The 19,699-nt window shown below is 44.7% G+C and overlaps 1 protein-coding gene and 1 long non-coding RNA gene across 2 annotated transcripts in view; both read right to left on the bottom strand.

Annotated features, from left to right (window-relative positions):
* LOC106902059 (brain-specific angiogenesis inhibitor 1-like) overlaps positions 1–3,628 on the bottom strand; it is a 53,110-nt gene extending 49,482 nt beyond the window's left edge. The window contains exon 1 of the mRNA XM_014965225.1: positions 3,515–3,628. The gene's annotated coding sequence lies outside the window, so the exon portion shown is untranslated. The remainder of the gene's footprint in view (positions 1–3,514) is intronic.
* A 612-nt stretch (positions 3,629–4,240) lies between these two features.
* Positions 4,241–19,699, bottom strand: part of LOC106902212 — a 31,917-nt gene continuing 16,458 nt past the window's right edge. Inside the window, exons 2-3 of the long non-coding RNA XR_001414450.1 lie at positions 14,449–14,552; positions 4,241–4,355 (exon numbers count right to left, since the gene is read on the bottom strand). This is a non-coding gene — a long non-coding RNA (uncharacterized LOC106902212). The remainder of the gene's footprint in view (positions 4,356–14,448; positions 14,553–19,699) is intronic.

The raw sequence follows: 19,699 nt of genomic DNA, 5'->3' as shown, positions 1-19,699 counted from the left end.
AATCGCACCTTGCTCCTCCTGCCCCTCCATTTATTACTGGAGATAATAACACCCCTTCTCTGAAGGAGTTGGGAGGAGGAATCAGTTGGCTATTTTAAGGTAACCAGGTCCCATTATGCCATATCTGGAAAAAAAACGGCAACAAGGGAAAAAAAAAAAAAAAAGAAAAAAAAAAAAAGAAAAAGAAAGGAAAAAAAAAAGGAAAGGAAAAATAAGAAACTACATTAGAAGGAATTTCATAATGGTGAGCTCTACTACACGGTGGGGAAATCTCTCAAGGGAAATGCAGGGAGCTTAAGCCATTTAAAATTAAACTGGGGAAAGTACTAGCAAATGCATTATGAAGAACAATCCTGTAGTGCCAGGGAGATGGACTGGAAAGCTGACAAGCTCGTCTTTGTTTTTAACTCAGCAAGGCCAAATCTTTCACTGGTGCAAATTGGTGCCGCTCTGTTTAACTCTGCCAGAGCTGTGCTTAATTTCCACCATCTGCGAGTTGGAAACCATGAATCAAGGTACTCAAGAAGAAAATGATGGAAAGAAACTCCAGTGCCTCCCAAGGAGAAGGGAGAGCAAATAGACTTTAAAAGTGACTCTGGATAATAAAATGGCTTAAGGCATTCAGGGCAGGGGGAGGGGTAGGTTTATAATGAAGAATTTCTCTGCTTTGAGTTATATCAGGAAACACGGACTTTGGGTTTACGGTCAATGAACCTTCCTCTTTTTTCATCCACCAGCATCTTTTAACACAGAGCTCTCACGCACGGAGTGTCTTTTATCGTGATTTTATCGGGTTGCTCTCGATTCACACACTGGCACAAACTGACGTTATCAGAGGTTGTGAATAAAAGTAAGACTCTGTGTTCTTTGAGGCAGGAACTGCCTTTTTGTTCCGTGTTTGTATTTGACACCAAACCCCTTGGTATTCTGCCTATAAATGGATTCTGGATGACAGTTCAGTACAAATAACATGGCTCAATATGATAATTTCAAGTAATTTTCACATTTTAAAAGAATGCTAAAAAGGTGGTTGCTATTCATCATGTTACAGACCTACATAAAACAGTTACAAACACAGGATGCTTCCTGGAATATATTTTAAGATACTGTCATTTTTGAAGTTTTTTTTTGCCGAACATCAGATACGACACTGTTCATTTTACCATTTTTATTTTGTTCTGCACCAACACGGTTCTGCCCTCTTTGCCAGAAGTTTGTAAAGGGGAGAAAAAAACCCTTTGCTTTCCAATTTTCAACCCAGGAGATACGTTTTCTGGGTATTTTTACTCCATCAGGTAGTTTTGATGGAAAGGGGAGGAGAAGGGAAGAGGGAAGCACAACAGAAATATGCACATCTCAGCTGGACCACCATAAACCCACTGCCTCAACTGAAATCAGGCTGTGAACTTGGCCAGCTGATGGGCAGGTGCATATTTGCTTCTGCTACCTCTCCTGCATGGTTTTTCCCTCTTTGTAAGGGAAAAAAAAATCAGGAAGGCGTAAGCACAGGGATATGATGTCCCAGAAAGATCTGGCAGAGCTTGTCAGTCTGTCAAGACCATTAGCCCTTGTTTTTCTTTAAAGGAGAAATCTGTTTCCTTGCAACACGTAGCCATGCCTTTGAGATATGGCCAGTTCATACAGCATTCATTTCTTTTGTATCACATTATTGCTGACTGTAATTTTTTAGCCTTTCATCTTCAAAAAAGCTTAGCAAATCCAGGCATGGAGTTCTGCCTTTGAGGCTACATGGATGGAAATCAAGGGAGAACTCGGCATTTCCAGGGAAACTAATACGTAGAAATTTTCCTTGAGTAACTGCAATTATAAATAAATCACCAACATTTTAAGATGTTCCATTATCAATAATTGAATGTGAATAAATTCCTGATTTACGCTCCTTCGTCTCTTCTCTCTGTAGTTTTCTTTCTCTGTTCCCTGCCAGAGACTGTTTACTAGATGGCTGAGCGGAAATCCAAGAATAACCTTTCTATTTATGGTGTTTCATGCATATGTATGTGTGAAGAGTTAATCTGCCTCATGCAATCGCAGCCGGGAGCTTTGAATCCCCACTAAAAGCTCTGACTGTGAACACCCAAGAGTGAAGTGAGAAAAGAGCACGAGAAAGAAGCTGGGTTCACAACTGTGCTCTGAAAGGGGTGGGACAGGGTGAAGACATCCACCTTCTCTCCTGGGGTGAAGAAGAAGAACCAAAGAGGAGGTCCAGCCATAGTTTGTCATGTTGAGCATCCCTCAGAATTTCCTTCTATGGAAAAAAAACCTCCTAGCACACACTTGGGGTTGCAGAAAATGCACTCAGGGAAAATGAGAGCTTAGCTCACCCTTTCTCCACCTCTTGTTCCGAGAAAACCATGTTGGCCATGAAAGACAGCTCTGCTTTGAGAAGTTAGTTTCAGAAGGGCACTTGTTTAATAGGAGCAGGGCTTGCTGCCTCATCTCTCCACACTTCTCTGCACACAGGTGACTCAAGCAGCTGCAGAGCTTTCCCTAAACATAACCCAGCCCTAACCTGAAGGGCCCTCCATAGAAGTGAGTCTCTATAATTCATCAAACCCTGGGGCTTCCCTGCAGAAATGCTTCCAAATGTGACAGCACGTTCTGGCTGCCGAAGTAGAGGCTCAAAAAAACTGGCTGGTCACTGGTTACTGTTAATTAAACAATAAATTTTGACTTGTGATTGTGACTTTGGCAGCAGAAGTAGCTGAAGATGCTTCTTGCCTCACTCTTCTTAGTGCAGTTGGCATGGTTGGAGATCTTGGTGAGACAGGAAAATGTACAACAGGAAAATACTAATGAGTAGCAGTGATTTCTTACGCCAGATGCCAACAGGCAAACTGAAATTACTTAAACTGGAGAAAAAAATCATACAAGCAACATGCGCCTCTCCAGCCAGGTCTGTAATGTGGGAAGGCACGTACGTGCAAACAGTGCATGTTCACATCTTGCCTTCACCGTTCCAGTCTCACTGTGATCTGCAGTGAGTCCCCCGGCTCTACAGCGTGCACAGAGCATCTGACAACGCTTCCTATCTCCCAAAAAAGGTGGGGTTTTGTGGCTGTGTGCTTTAACATCTGCCAAGCGCTTTAAGCTCAGCGTAAAAAAGTTACTGAGAAACAAACGTAAAGCTTAGATGTTGGAATTTGTTTTTTTTTTAAAGCCTTTTCTCAATCTGTCTTTCTTCGTAATTTTTTGGAAAATAAAATGGTTAAAGCCTTGCAAATAACCATGTTTCTTCACTGTGCCGTGTGCCAGCTACTCTAGGCAGATATTCAAAAATATCACATTGGTTTTAATCAAAGCCCCGAGGATGCTGACAAATTATCAGAGAGAGCAAGAGAGAAAATTGAAATCTGCCATTTAGTCGTGTCTTTGACATGTCGCTAATTAACAGATGGAGGAAAAATGAGGAAGCGCCTGCCTGAATGGATCATTTCAGTGCTAAATCAAGGGAAAAGCAAACAAACAAACAATCAAAGCCCAACCGATCGCCTACCTTATTCCGGGTCTGGGTCTGTCCGATCAGGATGAGAGCGTTGGAGGAGATGATGGATAAGCAGAAGTTGATAAGAATGACAGAGCGCTCTGAGCGAATATACCTGCAGCAAGAAAAGAGGGAAAGGGAGATCCACCCTGTTACAACTTGCGTTGAGTTACCTCTAAAAAGCATCAACCAGATGCAGGTTGCACCGGGCCAGGCTCTACAGAAGGCCACGGTAAAAGATTGCCCGTTTCCTGCAGATCATGTACGTTAAACAAAAAAGGGGAAAAAGGGAGGGGGAGAGCTTGGGTGTAGTGCTCAGCCCACAGATCTCTCCATCCTCCCCATCAATGCTGGAGTCAGGAGCATGAGTCAACAAACTAGGGGCCAGCCTGGTCCTTAGTCTGAGCGGCTCCTAGAACAGTACTGAGTGCTGTTAAGTCGTCTTCAGCTCTGCTTACTCGAAAGGGGGCTTGAAAAGGAGCTTAAAAGAAAACATACAGGCAACACATGGAAAAAGATTCCCAAAGAAGAAGAGCCACAGGCATGCTGGCAATGAAAGCAGATTACAAACGCATGCACCTTCACAACAAAGTGTTTGTGGTTCAGCATTCCCCTTTGTTTAACCTCACAACCCATCCTTGAAGTGAGAATTATTTCCAGTTTTTTTGTTGTGGTTTTTTTTTTTTTTTTCAGTGCTAAATCAAGGGAAAAGCAAACAAACAAACAATCAAAGCCCAACCGATCGCCTACCTTATTCCGGGTCTGGGTCTGTCCGATCAGGATGAGAGCGTTGGAGGAGATGATGGATAAGCAGAAGTTGATAAGAATGACAGAGCGCTCTGAGCGAATATACCTGCAGCAAGAAAAGAGGGAAAGGGAGATCCACCCTGTTACAACTTGCGTTGAGTTACCTCTAAAAAGCATCAACCAGATGCAGGTTGCACCGGGCCAGGCTCTACAGAAGGCCACGGTAAAAGATTGCCCGTTTCCTGCAGATCATGTACGTTAAACAAAAAAGGGGAAAAAGGGAGGGGGAGAGCTTGGGTGTAGTGCTCAGCCCACAGATCTCTCCATCCTCCCCATCAATGCTGGAGTCAGGAGCATGAGTCAACAAACTAGGGGCCAGCCTGGTCCTTAGTCTGAGCGGCTCCTAGAACAGTACTGAGTGCTGTTAAGTCGTCTTCAGCTCTGCTTACTCGAAAGGGGGCTTGAAAAGGAGCTTAAAAGAAAACATACAGGCAACACATGGAAAAAGATTCCCAAAGAAGAAGAGCCACAGGCATGCTGGCAATGAAAGCAGATTACAAACGCATGCACCTTCACAACAAAGTGTTTGTGGTTCAGCATTCCCCTTTGTTTAACCTCACAACCCATCCTGAAGTGAGAATTATTTCCAGTTTTTTGTTGTGGGTTGGTTTTTTTTTTTTGCCATCCCCCAGACAAAGAGGTTTAACACTTCTCAAAACTAGGCCAAATATATAACTGCACCTGTGGGTCTGGGACATTAAGGATCCGAGTTAGGAAGCTGTTGCCTTCAGCACCTGGCAGGAGCAAGCTATTCATCATTTCTGATTTGCAAGGTGCAGCACAGCACCAACTTGCTGCTGAGGTATGTGTACGACAATTAATTCAAAGCACTGGCTACGGGGGAAAATTTCTTTGAAGGCACTTTTATGTACCTAATAAAATTAAAAGGGAACTGCAAAAATGTGAGTCTTCAAGGATTGACTCTGGACCTGACCATCCAACACTCACACACGTGAATAATCTCAGTGATTCGGCAAGTGCCCTGCCTGAATACCAGACGAATACAGAGCAGACTGGGATGCTTACAGAAATTAGAAACAGATCTATTAATCAACCAGCTCATCCCTGGAGGCTAATGCAGGATTATTTCCTATATTCCAGAACATCAACTATTTATATTGGGAATTTAATTTTATTAACTAATTTTAGCAAAGTGAGAATTATTTCCAGTTTTTTTGTTGTGGTTTTTTTTTTTTTTTCCATTCCCCAGACAAAGAGGTTTAACACTTCTCAAAACTAGGCCAAATATATAACTGCACCTGTGGGTCTGGGACATTAAGGATCCGAGTTAGGAAGCTGTTGCCTTCAGCAGCTGGCAGGAGCGAGTTATTCATCATTTCTGATTTGCAAGGTGCAGCACAGCACCAACTTGCTGCTGAGGTACGTGTGCGGCAATTAATTCAAAGCACTGGCTATGGGGGAAAATTTCTTTGAAGGCACTTTTATGTACCTAATAAAATTAAAAGGGAACTGCAAAAGCGCGAGTCTTCAAGGATTGACTCTGGACCTGACCATCCAACACTCACACACGTGAATAATCTCAGTGATTCGGCAAGTGCCCTGCCTGAATACCAGACGAATACAGAGCAGACTGGGATGCTTACAGAAATTAGAAACAGATCTATTAATCAACCAGCTCATCCCTGGAGGCTAATGCAGGATTATTTCCTATATTCCAGAACATCAACTATTTATATTGGGAATTTAATTTTATTAACTAATTTTAGCAAGAGTGAGTTGGTCATGCTTTGGCTGCAGATTTTTGAGTTTCTGACTGGGTGGGCAGGACAAGTTTATTGTATGTTTAACCTGAGCTTTAGACCTGCTGAAGGCTGAAAAACTTTGATTTTAACTTCCTTTTGAGTTTTACCTTCAGACAAACATGAACATTGAGGATATGCATTCCTGGATACAAAAAAAAAAAGTAACTGATGCAAAGTTGTCTGAATTTTTACTGAATCTGTTGGAAATCTGGTTTATAGTTGCTCCCTCTGAAACTCACTCAGCCCCATGAGAGACTACAAAATTCAGGCTTCTAGCTCAGCTAGAAACTGCCTTGACTGCCTGCAAAATGAGTATTTGTTTCCTTTCACGGTCAATTTGATCCCAAATGTTCCCGTTTTATTGGGCTCAATACAAAGCCGTGGATCACCTGGATCCTGTTCCATTTGTGTCTGTAGGGTACTGAGCCATCAATCTGTCTAAAATTGAATGAAGCAAAATATTAAATCTCAAGTCAGCAACTTCTGGGAAACAGAAAGGGAGATTTGGACTCTGTCCTGGTGGGAATGGGATGTGATAAGTCTGCGTAGCAACACTATGATCCAACTGACGGTAGTGTGCACTTTGAAAGTCTCCTCTGGTCAAAAAAGTTAAGCAATGAGTTGACCATAAGTATAGTCTGTATGTGAATGTAACGGAAAATAATCCAGTTGTCTTCAGACTTTTTCCACCCCTAAATAAACCTCTCCTTTTCCACGCTTTCCTTCACACACCAAGACTCCATCCTCTTCCCCAGATCCTTGAGCCACCAAATGACATGCAGAATCACAGAATCCAAATAATTTTGGTTGGGGAAAAACCTCTTGAGTTCCCAGTCCAAACCTCCACCCAAAAAAGGGCTAATTTCAAAGTCAGATTCGGTTTCTCAGGGTCTTGTCCGAACAAGTTTTAAAAATCACCAAGAGCAGAAATGCCACCACCTCTCTTCAATGACTTGTTGCAGCTGTTAACTCCTTTCACAGTAAAGGTTTATTTTTCTTTATATCCAGTATTTTTTCCTGCTGCAGCTGGTGCCTCTAGACCTTTTCCTGTACACCTCTGCAAGTTGGTTGGCTTCTCCATGAGTCCTCCTTAACAGCCTTCTCTTCTCCAAGCTAATCAAGCCGTGTTCCCTTTGCCTCCTTTTACATCATGTTTTCCAGCTCCCTAAGCATCCACTGGGCTTGCTCCAATGTGCTTATGTCTCTTGTATTGGAGGAGTCCAATCATGGGCACACTCTTGAGGTGTGGCTTCAAGAGTGTCAAGCATCAATTCCCTTGACTTGCTGGCTACATTCTTGCTTATATTGCCCAATATCATCTTGGCCTTCATTGCCACACAGGTACAATGCCGGTTCATGTCCAAATCATTGCATGTAGGGCCTTCCCTGTAGAGGCATTGCCAAGCCAATCAGTTCCCAGCCCATCCTACTCCACATGGTTATTGTGTCCCAGAGGCAGGACTGTGCATTTGTCCATTTCTCCAGCCCATATCTCCAGTTTGTTGAGCTCCTCTGAATGGCAGCGCTGCTCTCCAGCATGTCAGTCACTCTTCCCAATTTGGTGTCATCCACAAACCTGCTGAAGGTGCATTCTGCCCACCTTGTCCAGGTTGTCAAAGAAGACATTAAACAATATTGGCCCTGGCATCAACCCCTGACAGATGCAACTAATAACCAGCTGCTGGCTAGGCTTCAAAACTTTGATCACTATCCTTTAAACACACACAAACTTCACCTAGCTAGCAGCCCACCTTAGAAATCATCAATCCAGCCCACAGTCCCCTGGTCTGGATACAAAGATGCTATGGGAGACTGGGATAAAATCCTTGGTAATGTCAAAATATACAACACCCATTTCTCTCCACTGTCCGTGTAACCAGTCATCCCACCTCAAAAGGCAAACAGGTCAGCCAGGCGCAATCTGCCCTCAATAAATCTGTGCTGTCTATTCCCAATCATTTCCTTGTCCATCATTTTACCTGGAAATAACCTTTAGAACTACCTGTGCCTTAATCTTCCCAGGGGCTGAGAGTAAGCTGACCAGCCAGTAGTTCTCTGGATCCTCCTCCTTGCCCTTTTAAAAGATGGCTGTAACATTTGCGTTTTTCCAGACATCAGGAATCTCCCCAGATGATAGAAAGTGACTCCAGGGTAACATCACCCCACTCCTTTAACACCTTTGATGTATCCCATTCAGTCCCATGGACATGCAAATGTCCAGCTTACATAAATGTTCCTCATCTCTCTCTTTCTTGGTGGGGAGTAGTATTTTCTTCCCCAGACTCTGCCACTAGGAAGAGGAACTTGGGTGCCTGAGAGCAGAGCAAGACAGCAAAGGCACTGAGTACCTTCACCTTATCTGTTTCCTTCTCCATTAGGCTACTTGCATCATTCAACACTGGGCCAACACTTTCCTGAGTAGCCCTTTGGTGCTGATGTACCTACAGAAACCCTTACTGATGCTTTTCACATCCTTTACCAGTTTCAATTCCACCTCAAGTCTGACCTTCACTCCTGGACAATGCTTCCATAGTCCTCCTTGGTAGCCTGACCTAGTTACCAAACATTCGCTCGTTGTTTTCCAGCTCAATCAGAAGTTCTCTGTTATGTTAAGGTAGCCTCCTGCCTTGCTTGCTTTTTTCCTTCCTTTTTCTCTTCTCCAGCACAGGATGGTCGACAGAAAGAAATCAACACTAGTACTCACACCCTCTGGCCAAAGAAGTCAGGAACTCATAACAGAGAGAAAAAACACAGGTCTTGATGGTTTTTGCTAGAAGAGAGATTTCCAGTGAAGGCAGAGCCACTCCAGGGTGCTGTCTCACTACCCCGAGGTGTTACTTGGACTCTGGCAACTTATCAAAATATGTTTTGCTCAGCCACTAAAACAGGCGAAAACTCTCACTGCAAATTTAGGGAACTTCTGCTCTGGCCTGGGTCCTGCAGGATGTGGGGAAGCCCCATGCAAACCGAGACAGATGGTGAAGGTGGGAAAACCCTGCAGTCTGTCTCTCTGTCCCCATTACGCTTCCTTCCTCTCTGCAAACGCTGAATCACTCTTGCTTTCTCACTGCTTTTACACACATCCTGCTCCACGCAATCACTTACTCATTCCTGCTACCTCCCACCAGGGCCACCGAGAGCCTCAGCATCTCCGGCAGAGGCAGAGCTCCTGGGTTTAAAGCAAGTGTTAAAAGCCCCTTGAGAGCTCATTGACAACCACTAGATCAATCTTCAGGCTCCGATGGGCAGGGAGCGAGAAAAGCTCACACTGATATCTTTCAGTGATACAGCATTCACCCAGCCTCCACCAGTGAAAAAGGTCCGCCGTGCCCCACATGCTGATGGGCTGGTGGAAGAGCCGCTCGATAGCAAGCATCGATCTCCACGCTATGGAAAGGTCACTGACTCCAGAGGCTCTGTTGAACCACGATGAGTTCAGGGATCGAAAACACATTGGGGGCACTCCTGAAACGCCACCGTGTCAAGTTGATGCATAAAAAGAGTGATACAAACCAAAGCTGAGAGAAATGCACAGCACAAAGTCATTTCACCTGTTCTGACCCTTGAATAGTTCCTTTTCTCCCCAGTTTTTAATTTTCATGGCATTTTTCTAGAGGGAAGATCTTTTTCTTTCAGTTTCCCCCTCTTTTTGCACATGGGTGGTGGAGCACGTGGCCCACACACTGATCATGTCTCCAGCTGTGACCCAGGACAGCCGCTGCCGAGATGTAACAAGGTCACTCTACTTCTATGGCCCACTGTGTCACTGACCTCTCTGTTGAGGCTGCTAATAAGGCCAGAGATGCACCATCTGCAGCAGAGTTTTTGCAGCCATCTGTCTTACTGGGAAGTGGCATGAGTCCACCAACAGGCCACCAACAGCCGTCAAACAGAAGCAACGTCCAGTTTTCAGTGAGACTGTGCCAAGTTGGCCATGTCTGAAGCGATCGCTTGCATCCGAAAGCTCATGCCGTTCATGCCGATGGCTGAGTGAGGTGGCACTAAGCAGCAACCATTATTTGGGGGTTTTGAATGGGAAGTGGAGGGTAAACTCATTTCCTCTCTGATACGCAGCCCAAAGCTGGAATCACCTCCTTTTTACTCTGCCCCCTTCTCTTTACCGTGTTCCTTTCCCTCTTTCTCTCCCGCCCTTTCTTTCTGTTTCCCGAGTGTATAAACAAACCTTCGCCGGGCAAAAATCCTGGGAAAGTTTCCAGATTGTCAGCCTCAGTGAGCCTATTCATCGGAAGTGTTTCGTACTCAAGCTGAGCCTATATATCCGTGCTCCAGATGCCTTTGTCCAGAGGTCTGAATGGGAAATTTCCCAAACCAAAGCTCCCTGAAACAGCTGAGCTCTGGTGGGTGCTCCCCAGTGAAGACCAGGCAGCTAAAGCATGAAGATTTTCTCCTCTGCACAGTGAAAAGGAACTGCTTGATACAGCTCCTGTGTTTTAGCAACAACAGCTGGAATAATACTGCTGATCCCACTTCTGAGCATTTCTCCAGCTGTTGTCTATCAAACTATATAACATCTAGGGCAAAACAAAGCGGGAGCCAGGAGATAATGTTGACTTGAATATGATGTTCCTGAGACCGTTAATAGGAAAGCACATTCATGTCCAGCAGCTATGCCTAAAATAAAAAGGACACACAGAGTGCTCAGGGCTCAGCCACGGGAATGCTGTGAAGTTTAGGAGACATGAAAACATGATCTACAGAGAAGAAATGAAACAAACTCAGCGCACCAAAAAGAGAAATTTTAGAGATCACTTGATCATGCTTTACAAATATTTACACAAAGAGACTTAGGATAGAGAGCCCTTCAGTCAAGATATAGCTGGTCTCAGGATCACTTGGAAATCGATGTCCATCCTTGACTAGCTCAGAAGTGCCCATTCAAGCCTCCCATAAACATGTCCCCCCCATTCATGCTGATCATTTTGGGCATAGGCATAGAAGCAAAGGCTGGAATGAGAAATTAAGAAGAGTGCATTTTAAACAGGGCAGGCAATTGACTTTACTGTCCTCAATAACAGTAAATATTGAGGGGCACAGTCCTGGAAGAAAATATATCATGTTATTCCAAATGACTCCATGCTCCAAATTCCATGCTCCAAACTGATTCAACCTCATATCTGAACTTGGTTTCAGATCCTGAACTGATAGCAAAGAGAGGGTGAGGCTCGAACACTTGCTCTTTACTCCTCTATCCTAACTTTCCACTTGATCCTGACACCAGTGACACCAGTAAGTCACCTACCAGCGCTGCCCAGTGCTGCCCAGCCTGAGGAAAAGCAGGAGAGGACAAGGACTTGAGCAGATCCAATGATACCCCAGGCACGGAAAAACCTGAGTTCTAGATAAACGTTATCATGATCAGTCTTCAGCTCAGAGCACTTGCCATAATTAACTAGCCACTATGCACTGTCACAGTATCAACACAAACAAGATGCATTTTTGCTCATTTTTACTCCCTTGTTTCTTTCCTCTATCAAAGCACAGAGAAAGTTATCTCAATTCCCAACTCTGAACTGAATTTACACTTTCCTCCCTAAGAGCCTCAGACTGATCCGTTCTCCCCAAAGGGTCACCAGTAATTTCCAGACAGTGTGTTCTCTGTAGTCACTCCATCAAACAGAAGCAACGTCCAGTTTTCAGTGAGACTGTGCCAAGTTGGCCATGTCTGAAGCGATCGCTTGCATCCGAAAGCTCATGCCGTTCATGCCGATGGCTGAGTGAGGTGGCACTAAGCAGCAACCATTATTTGGGGGTTTTGAATGGGAAGTGGAGGGTAAACTCATTTCCTCTCTGATACGCAGCCCAAAGCTGGAATCACCTCCTTTTTACTCTGCCCCCTTCTCTTTACCGTGTTCCTTTCCCTCTTTCTCTCCCGCCCTTTCTTTCTGTTTCCCGAGTGTATAAACAAACCTTCGCCGGGCAAAAATCCTGGGAAAGTTTCCAGATTGTCAGCCTCAGTGAGCCTATTCATCGGAAGTGTTTCGTACTCAAGCTGAGCCTATATATCCGTGCTCCAGATGCCTTTGTCCAGAGGTCTGAATGGGAAATTTCCCAAACCAAAGCTCCCTGAAACAGCTGAGCTCTGGTGGGTGCTCCCCAGTGAAGACCAGGCAGCTAAAGCATGAAGATTTTCTCCTCTGCACAGTGAAAAGGAACTGCTTGATACAGCTCCTGTGTTTTAGCAACAACAGCTGGAATAATACTGCTGATCCCACTTCTGAGCATTTCTCCAGCTGTTGTCTATCAAACTATATAACATCTAGGGCAAAACAAAGCGGGAGCCAGGAGATAATGTTGACTTGAATATGATGTTCCTGAGACCGTTAATAGGAAAGCACATTCATGTCCAGCAGCTATGCCTAAAATAAAAAGGACACACAGAGTGCTCAGGGCTCAGCCACGGGAATGCTGTGAAGTTTAGGAGACATGAAAACATGATCTACAGAGAAGAAATGAAACAAACTCAGCGCACCAAAAAAGAGAAATTCTAGAGATCACTTGATCATGCTTTACAAATATTTACACAAAGAGACTTAGGATAGAGAGCCCTTCAGTCAAGATATAGCTGGTCTCAGGATCACTTGGAAATCGATGTCCATCCTTGACTAGCTCAGAAGTGCCCATTCAAGCCTCCCATAAACATGTCCCCCCCATTCATGCTGATCATTTTGGGCATAGGCATAGAAGCAAAGGCTGGAATGAGAAATTAAGAAGAGTGCATTTTAAACAGGGCAGGCAATTAACTTTACTGTCCTCAATAACAGTAAATATTGAGGGGCACACTCCTGGAAGAAAATATATCATGTTATTCCAAATGACTCCATGCTCCAAATTCCATGCTCCAAACTGATTCAACCTCATGTCTGAACTTGGTTTCAGATCCTGAACTTGTTTAATTCCATGCTCCAAACTGATTCAACCTCATATCTGAACTTGGTTTCAGATCCTGAACTGATAGCAAAGAGAGGGTGAGGCTCGAACACTTGCTCTTTACTCCTCTCTCCTAACTTTCCACTTGATCCTGACACCAGTGACACCAGTAAGTCACCTACCAGCGCTGCCCAGTGCTGCCCAGCCTGAGGAAAAGCAGGAGAGGACAAGGACTTGAGCAGATCCAATGATACCCCAGGCACGGAAAAACCTGAGTTCTAGATAAACGTTATCATGATCAGTCTTCAGCTCAGAGCACTTGCCATAATTAACTAGCCACTATGCACTGTCACAGTATCAACACAAACAAGATGCATTTTTGCTCATTTTTACTCCCTTGTTTCTTTCCTCTATCAAAGCACAGAGAAAGTTATCTCAATTCCCAACTCTGAACTGAATTTACACTTTCCTCCCTAAGAGCCTCAGACTGATCCGTTCTCCCCAAAGGGTCACCAGTAATTTCCAGACAGTGTGTTCTCTGTAGTCACTCCAATTCACAGTAGTTCTCCCCAAAGGGTCACCAGTAATTTCCAGACAGTGTGTTCTCTGTAGTCACTCCATTTCAATTCACAGTCATTCACCTGCTTCTGGTTTTCTTTGTTTAGCTTAGAGTTACATGGTCTCAGCATGTTTGCAATGAGTTTAGGAAAGGCATTGATCTCATAATATAAACTCAGACCTTGTTCAATGCAGTATAGGGGGAGAATCCCATAAACACCTCAGGTTCTCCAGCTTATACAGTCCACCAAAATGTATCTAAGGGGGGCATGGGCCAATGTGGGCCTTTGTTCAATAAAACTTTGCCATGAAATCACTTCAGTCTCTATAAATGATACAATTTAAGGTTACACCTGACCTGCTTATAGGTGTACAGGAGCTCTCTGCAATGGGATGTACTGAGAAATCCCATACGCATCTGAAGCCAAAGGCAATATGTAGCTAAGAGGTTGGGGAGTTATTTAGACCATGCGGTTTATCATCCTTAAGCTCCTGAAAAGTGCTGCCATTCCTTCAGGCCAGATGTTTTCATAACGGGTCGTGGATGTTTTTGATGTTATCAAAGACCCAAGCGGGAATACCTCTAAGCAATCTGCCTGCCAGAAGGCAGCGCGCGTCCACCTCTCCATGAACAAGGTTTCCTGGGGTACACGAAGGCATCTAAAAACAGCACGCGGCTTTTCAAAATGGAACAATGAGACTACATGGGGTCATGGAACTAATTTCGCTCTACTAATTTCTCTGGCGCTAAAAGGAAAGGATAATGCCAACTAAGCCACCATGATGACTTTTTGCAGGACCCACTCATTACAAAATGGTTCTTCCTCGGGCACCAGACACCCAAAACAGGAGAGCAAAACCTCCAGGATCCATGTAGATTGAAAGACAGTTACTTTCCCCAACAAGAAGAGAAGAGAATGAAAGCCATACCTCCAAACAGAGACATAAATGATAATCAACAGCAAAAGTGTCAGCGAAGATACTCCACAGCCTACAATTAACGTGACAGAAGGGACCAGCACCTTTTCCATGTTCTGAAAGAGAGAAAGTAAGACATTAAAAAAAAAAAAAGAAAAAGAAAAAAAAAAGAAAAAAAGGAAGATGCTCAGCAAACACTATGAGCTCAATTTCATGGCAAGAACTTTCCTCCTGATTGCTTGTGTGTCAACTCACCTGACCTCCGCATCACACTGCACATACAAATGAAGAGGAAAGAAGACCAGGAAACTTTCCTCCTGATTGCTTGTGTGTCAACTCACCTGACCTCTGCATCGCACTGCACATACAAAGAGGAAAGAAGACCAGGGTCTGTTTCTGCTTGATCCACCCCTTCTTAGACCTGATCCTGCTCCCACACACCAGTGTTAAGTCTGGGTAACAAATCTGATATCCATGGCGAAGTAGGTATGTAAAAAGTGAGGATTGCAAGAGAAGGATCAGGGCCTTCATATCCAGCATGAAACTCTGAAGATAATTAATGAGGCAATAGCAGAAGGCAATGCCTACACTAGAACAATTACAGAGGAGCTCTGCTGGGAATGGCGGTGACGAAGGTAGAAAGATGAAAAGAAGGTGAAAATCTTCCACCAGCTACAAATATCCATCTGGAAAAGGAGGAGATGAAGCAAGCAAAATAAAAAGAAGATGTATATCCTTCTTGGGGGAACCAGCATCCAGTCTTACCATCCATCACTTCACTACTCTTAACATTACTACACAAGGTATTTCTTCCTAAGCAGGGGTGCTCACTGGAAATGCTGGTGTGGATTGGTTCTCCTTTCCCGCCTGAACATGGAAGATCTGCTGATCGTCAGTTCTTGCAGCGCCAAGAACAAACACACCCACTATAACCTCTCCTAAGCTAGTTCTCTGCGTCACTGGGACTAACTGTGCAACCATCCAACATCTGCCAGCCTACTATCTCTAAACTCCCCTCGTTCTCAGCTCAGAGTGAGGATCTGGATCCCACTTGGTTTTCTCTCCTCAGGCTTTTTTCCCTGTGTGTGTCTTATTTCCACATCAGCGATCTCTGAGGGCAGAGAAGCAGAGACCCACCGTGCAGCAGACACACGAGAACCCTCTATTTAGAGCGATTAGGCAGGAGGCAGAGGTGTGGGACCACAGTCAAGGTTCTCATTAGACTGGCGCAGTCCCAACACCTATCGCTACAGCCGTGGAGACGAGATGGTTTCTGACATAGTGAGGGCTTAGCATAGGAAAAATTAAAAAAAAATGCAATTATGCCTGAATTTGGGAATGGAACAGGCAGTTCTCTAAGGACTTGTCTACACCGTTTTGTTGGCAGACATGAGGCTGCTCAACTCGAAACTCCAATCAGTGGGACACCACGAAGCTGAGGCTATCACTGCTCTGTTCCAGGCTACTGAGCCTTCTGCAAAGCTAAATATATTAGGCAAGGCCCGGTGCTATGCTTAGATGGAGTCTGGCCAGCTCAACACATGGGTAAAGCAAGCGTGTGTCCGTTGGCTCAAGGCCAACGGTCGGTACAGGTTTACTCCACAGAGCCCTCCACGAAGAATGGACAAACAACTCAAATATATTAGGATCTGGGCTGAATTGTCCATGCAGTCTGAAGGGCCTGGGAAGATCCTTCTTGTATAATTGGATCAAGGGCACCTGTCACATTTTGAATCTCATTGAGGGAGAAGGAGGGAATTAATGAGGAACAAAACTTCCACCATACCGCTGCAGTGAACCCCACAGGAGCTATTGGGAAGACTGGCACTGGAGCTTAAGGGACATGAGACAAAATTTAGTGACACATTTGATGGCTTGAATGCCCAACTGGCAGATATACTCAAAGGAGTCCAGGCTGATTGAGGGATCTTTACTGGATGCAGACCAGCTACAGACCATAAGCCAAACTGCACTGCAGTGTGGTGCTACCTCCCCGTGATGTCCCCTCCCTACACACAATATCAGCTCTGACCCATCACTACCACAGCTTCCTTGAGTTTGCTCCGTGAAACAGGAGGCTTAGGACTCCAAAACTACACCATAGATACGATTTCAACTTGCAGAAATTATGGAACTGTGTTTCCGGCAAGATCTTAGCCCTTTTCACCACCAGCAATCGCACAGAAACTGCAGGAATAACACAGCACTCAGCCTCACCCATCCATCCAGCAAGGTCCTGCATCTCCCACCACCGAGGGCTTCCCAAAACGCTCACGGAAAACGTTTCAGCTCACATGTAGATCCTTCCTCTAAATTTCTACGGAGACTCGAATCACTGCAATTTTTAACATCAACTGATGTGACTGTATTCCCACCCTGAGAATTAACTCCTGCCAAATATTTGTGGACAGTTAGAAGCAGGTTTTTTGGGAACTAGGTAAACAGAAAGAAATCTCAATGAAAATATCAATGTTTTGATTTATCTTCCATCAAACAAAACTGAAATTGGATGTCTTCCAGCCCCCCTGAGTGCTGAAATACCGTATCCTGCTTCTTACAAATTGAAATGTGGAAGGGACGTTATTCTGGGAACAGAAGCCTCTGATTTAACAAGGCACTGGGGTAGGGGACGGGGGAGAGAGATACAATCTCCAGTATGAAGGCACAGATTCTTCCTTTGCCACCTGGGTTTTTGTTTTCCCCCCTGCAGAATCCAGGTGGGCAACTGCCCTGCCCCACCTCGGGGATGCACGATCTTGATAAACACACCACAAAGCACAAGCTCCTCAGACATTCATTGCTCCTTGCTCTCTTGCTCTGAGCTCACTCCCAACCCTTTTTCTCTCCCCGCTCCCCCCTTACGGCAATATGAGTTCACATCGCACAAATGGTGGCCTGCGATGAGCATCGATTGTGACATTTGATTTAAGTAGGTCTCATTTCACTGACTTTTCATGGGTAACTGGATAAAAGTGGGGGAGGAGCTCCATTAAACCAAAAAAAGCCCGACATATAACTCATTCCTAAACCATCTGAGAGCAGCTGAAGAAACGGATTTTAAGAGATGAGCAGACTACATCCCTGTATCTCCAACACAGTAATCCTAATTCTCTTCCCTTCCACATCCTTTCTGACATCCTTCCACCCCTAACAACCTCAGGTCCTTTCACTCCCTTTCCCATCCCCTTTCCCACATCACTCATCACCCTCTCCTAGATCCTTCATCAGCCGAGTAAGAGGTTGCATGTACTGGACCATTCCTAGGTCAGATGTTTGCTCATTGACAAGAAATTATACAATGATGACAGGCCAAGTGGAAGCCACATTTATGGGTGGTGCCTATCTTCAGCCCTTCCCACAGAAAAGACCCTGATCTGCACCTCCTTCTCTATCTTTCAGCCAAACTTTTAGAAAACCCATGCCCACCAGAAAGACTTATGCTGAAGTGATGCTACAAAGCTCATCCCTTCTCCCTACAGAGAAGGGATGGTTGGTCCAGCCCTGATGGGATTTCTGTTGGCATCATGAGAGTGGATAACCATAAAAAACACTGCCTGCAATAAGAACAGGAGCTCACTCCTTTAGGAATAATAAATCATAAAGTCTTAGGCCCACGTAGCTTAGCATTCTGCTTTGTTTCTTCATTATTAAGGTTTCTCTGTCCTCCCTATCTTCCTTTCCCCCTCCCCTACTTCTTCCCTTTGGCAAATGAAGCATTGTTTGTTTTATTTCTTCTGACTAATTAAACCCCCTGACAGAAGGTGGTCGGACGCTGTAGGATCTGAACCTTGCAAGGGAAGTTTCTTTGGAGGAGAAGGAGGGGGAAAAGCAAGGTTGGTTTAAAAAATAATAATGCAACCAAGCGAAAAACAGCAAGGCATTCTCCAGGTGAGAGAGAAAGCAGTCTTGTGGGAGCTTCCCAGCACCAGAGCTGAGGAGCAAACTGGTTGTCTGCAAAGGACAGGCCAGAAAAAGGGTCTCCACCTGCTTAGTCTGGAGAAGGTCCCAGGTGGCCCATACTCTGCCCTGCCCCTCGCCACCTCCATATGTCTTCTGATGGGTGCCACCCAGAAGCACCCTGAAACACAGACGGATCTGTGCCCAGTTGGAGCTGGAAAGAAAATTTTTGCCTGGGCTAAGCAGGAACAGAGCAGGTTGTTACAAGTCGCAAGTCCTGCGATTCTGTCACCAAGCTTGACAAGGGACGAGGGAAGCAATCAATGACATCAGCTGGGATGGAAATAACGAGTTCCACTGCCCGGGGCTGCTCGCTGTCCTACCACCTCATCGTTCCGCCTGGCAGGACACTCCTCTTTTCTTTACAATTTCACTTTGCTTCCTTCTCCTTCTCTTCTATTTCCTTCCCTTCCTTTCTCCCTCATTTTTTTTCCTCTCCTTTGTCTTCTTTCCTCTCTTCCTTTGGCCATTCTACATGACATATTCTGCCTTTTCTTCTTCCTCTTAATGCATCTCTCTGGCTCTCCCTCTCCCCCCACCCCTTACATTCTCTGCATTTCTCATTTCTTCTCCTGCTTTCTGCACAACACTGTGAAAAGCGACTTCATTCAAGCCGTGCTTGTTCCATTACCCTGCTCTGGCTCCAGGGTCAAACAGGCTCCAATTAGAACAAAGTCAAAAATGGTATTTCTTAATGCCGCGCAGTTTGCCTGAGACCTTACAAGCAAGCTGTTCTTTCAGCTTTTTCTATCCTTGATATCAAGAAAGGCCGAACAGAGTCATTATAGGTACAACATCATACTAATAAAGCCACCGAAAAATTAAACCATTGATTTTGCTCCCAATTTAAATACAGAGATATGAGTTGGGAATCTGGAGTGCTGGGCTTTGTCTGTTTTTAGAAATGTGTTTGCTATTCAGAGTGGTTGCCTTGAGCCTGACTTCCTGCACATTTGAAATTAAAGACTCATGAAGTCAGAAAATTACAGAAGTATTGGTTGCAAGGGACATTTAGAGCTTTTGAATCCAATTTACTGCTTGGAGCAAGACTATCACTAACATCAGGTGAGACTGATCATGGTTTTTTGTTCAGATGAGTCTTGGAAGTTCTCAAAGATGGAGAACTCCCATCCCTCTGCTGACCATTCCAGGGCCACAGCGCTCTCCTGGTGATAGGTTTTTTTCCTAAGGTCATACATGAACCACCAAAGCTACAGTTTGTGGGTTTTCCCCTTGTTAAATCATCAGGCACAAGCAAGAGGAGTTTGGTTTTATAATTTCTGTAATTGCCCCTCTGATACTTGTA

This window comes from Calidris pugnax, unplaced genomic scaffold (genome assembly GCF_001431845.1).
Source record: "Calidris pugnax isolate Ruff unplaced genomic scaffold, ASM143184v1 scaffold41, whole genome shotgun sequence".
Lineage (NCBI taxonomy): Eukaryota > Metazoa > Chordata > Aves > Charadriiformes > Scolopacidae > Calidris > Calidris pugnax.
This window is presented reverse-complemented; position numbering and strand designations above follow the sequence as displayed.